This window comes from Phoca vitulina, unplaced genomic scaffold (assembly GCF_004348235.1).
Source record: "Phoca vitulina isolate PV1807 unplaced genomic scaffold, GSC_HSeal_1.0 scaffold69, whole genome shotgun sequence".
Taxonomy (NCBI): Eukaryota; Metazoa; Chordata; class Mammalia; order Carnivora; family Phocidae; genus Phoca; species Phoca vitulina.
In genome coordinates, this window is record NW_022589772.1 from 321,452 (window position 1) to 324,562 (window position 3,111).

At 45.9% G+C, this 3,111-nt stretch overlaps 1 pseudogene; it reads left to right on the forward strand.

Moving 5' to 3' along the window:
* Positions 1 to 553: 553 nt before the first annotated feature.
* LOC116624654 lies at positions 554 to 2,455 on the forward strand (annotated as a pseudogene).
* The last annotated feature ends 656 nt before the right edge of the window (positions 2,456 to 3,111 follow it).

Below are 3,111 nucleotides of genomic sequence, written 5' to 3' on the forward strand. Positions count from 1 at the left end.
CCTATGTACTTAGCAACAGAGGCCTAAAAACACCCTCATGGAGAATATAGTCTAGAAGAAAGACAAGTAAACCATCAATTACAAGACAATCTGTTAAGTTCAACATGGGGAGACATAGGGTACTAATGTAGCACATAGGGAGGGCCACCTATCTCAGACTGGAAGGATCTGGAAGGCTTTTCGGAAGAAGTCATGTTTAAACCAGGACCTAGGGGATGAGTTGGAATTAGCTAAATGAGAGGCAAGGGGTGACCTAAGCAGGAAACACCCGATGCGGTGATCCAGAGAGAAAAGGAAGTATGACCACTCAAACAACTGAAAGAAATAGTGGTCTAAGCGAGTGATTTTGTAGAGAAACTGCTGAAGAGGTCAGCAGGGGACAGCTGATGAAGAATGTTATAGAGCCATGTCAAAGACTTTGAATTTAATCCAGATTGGTATTGGGAAGCTGTGGAAGGGTCGAAGCAGGAGAATGATATAATCGATTTTGCTTCAGAAAGATCCCTCTGACTGCACGCACACTGGGGCAAGATCAAGGTCAGGTTGACCAACGATGAGGCTATTACAGCAGTTTAAGGGAGAGATGATGGTGTTAGTAGAAATGGAGAGGAGTGGGTGGATTCAATAAATATGTAGAAGGTAGCATTGACAGTTCTTGGTGATGCATTGGTGTAGGAGATTTGGGGAGAGAGAAGAACCAAGAATGATGCCAGTATTTTTGGCTTGGACAATGGAGTGGATACTGATATAGAAGACACTGGATGAGGAGTAGTTTTGAGAATACACTATGATGAGTTCCATTCTGAACAGGTTGATTTGAAGGTACCCACTGGACATCCTAGTGCTGGTATATGGTAGGCAGTTGGCTAACACTATCTCAAGTTCAGGAGAGAGATTTAATTCACAGTTAGAGATTTGGGGGACAACTAGTTGGTAATTGAATTCTTGAGAGAAAACGAGCTATCCCTGGGTGAGGGTAGAGTAGGTTGGTGTTGAGTGAGAAGATGAAATGTCTGAGGACAGAACACTGAGCAATACAAACATTTAAGGGCTGGGCAAAGAGGAGTCAACAAAAAACCTGGGAAGGAAGTGTGTGTGGCTCAGCAAAGAAATAAGACGGCAATTTCAGAAGTCAGTAGCAAAGGGCTTTTCTAAATGAGGAAACCTGTCTCCTTTGATGACAGAGGGGGAAAAAAGCCAATGGAGAGGAATACAGTGCAGATGTGGCTAAGGAAGGCATAAATGCTACAGCAAGGTCTTTCCGGAAACAGGGTAGCTGAGGAGTGAAGACTCACCGAGGAGACTCTTCTTCCTTTAACAATAACAAGAAGGATAGGAGAATGAGTATGGAGAAAGGAGATGGGCTGTTGGTAGCAGAGGAAGCTCACACTGGATGGCCAAGACTTATTAGTGAAGTAGGAGTTGAGGTTTCTGCAGAGCATGCGTGTCAGGAGACGGAAAATAAATTAGATGGAAGGAAAGGTTGTGCCTTAAATGCCTTAAAGTTGCAAATTTCACCAAATATTCACTTGTAAGTTAGCTACTTTTAAGTAGTACTTGTGGATATTGAAGTGGTTGTGTAACACATCAGTAAATCTAAAATATCTTAGACTTTCAGGACTAGAAGGTGCAGGAGATATGAGGCAGAAAAGTAATATTTTCTGATATTCCTCTTAGCAGAATAAGCCTGGTTTACACAGTCTAAAAGAATAAGTCTGGCCCAGCCGCCCCCACCCCCACTGCGCTCAAGGTGGCCTCTCATTAGAAGAAGAAGAGGAGGAGGATGCCAACGAGGAATCCGAGGGAAGTAGCAGTGAGGAGGAAGATGAAGGTGCAGAGCAGGAAAAAGGCATGGGGTCAGAGGATGCAAGGAAGAAGGAGGAGGATGAGTTATGGGCCAGCTTCCTCAATTACGTAGGACCAAAACCAAAAGTGCCCCCAAATACACATGTTAATGGAGGAGAGAAGACTGAAGAGACAAGTTCAAGTAAATTGTTGGTCAGAGCAGAAGAGCCTGAGAAACCGAAAGAAGCTGAAAAAATTAAAATCATTTAAGGTGTTTGATTTTGCTGGTGAAGAAGTCAGGGTGACCAAGGAAGTGGATGCTACATCTAAAGAAGCCAAATCTTTCTTCAAGCAAAACGAGAAAGAAAAGCCCCCGGGTCCTGCCGCCGCAGCTCTGCCGGCGCTCCCTGCTGGGTCTGGGTTAAAAAGATCACGTGGCATGAGCAGCCTTTTGGGGAAAATGGGAGCCAAGAAGCAGAAGATGAGCACTCTAGAGAAGTCCAAATTGGATTGGGAGAGCTTCAAGGAGGAAGAGGGCATTGGTGAAGAACTAGCCATCCATAACCGAGGGAAGAAGGGGTACATTGAACGGAAGGCTTTTCTAGACCTGGTGGACCACAGGCAGTTTGAAATCGAGTGAGATCTCAGGCTGAGCAAAATGAAACCCTGATGCCATGGCGGGAAATCAATAGCAGATTAATCCTGTTGACAATGTGAGCTTCTGGTGCATCTGTGAAATATTTCTGGTGTTTCTCATCAGCTGTTTCCCAGCAAGGTCCTTTTTCCACGTTGAATTTCTGTCTTTGTATCTTGACCTCATGTGCTTTCATCCATTTTACTCTTAAAAGTTTGTCCTTGAAAAAAATAAAAATAGGGGCGCCTGGGTGGCTCAGATGGTTAAGCGTCTGCCTTCGGCTCAGGTCATGATCTCAGGGTCCTGGGATCGAGCCCCACATCGGGCTCCCTGCTTGGCGGGGAGCCTGCTTCTCCCTCTCCCTCTACTGTTCTCCCTGCTTGTGCTCTCTCACTCTGTCAAATAAATAAATAAAATCTTTAAAAAAATAAAAATAAAAATAAAAGTTGGTCCTACGAGAGACTGGTGAAGATGAGGACACCACTGGCCTTCCCTTTATCCTTCTGCGAAGGCCACCAGCCAAGCCCGCACGTCCTGGCCTGCCCGAGCTGGCCCCGGGGAAGAGCGCGACCAGTCTGGGGCTGAATTTCTGGGGCCCATTCTGGAGTCGGCCTTGCTCCTGAGACCGAGGGAGGGAGGCCCCCGAGGGTGGGTGGAACGCCCAGTCCTTGGCAGTTTGGTTCTTGTTCCAC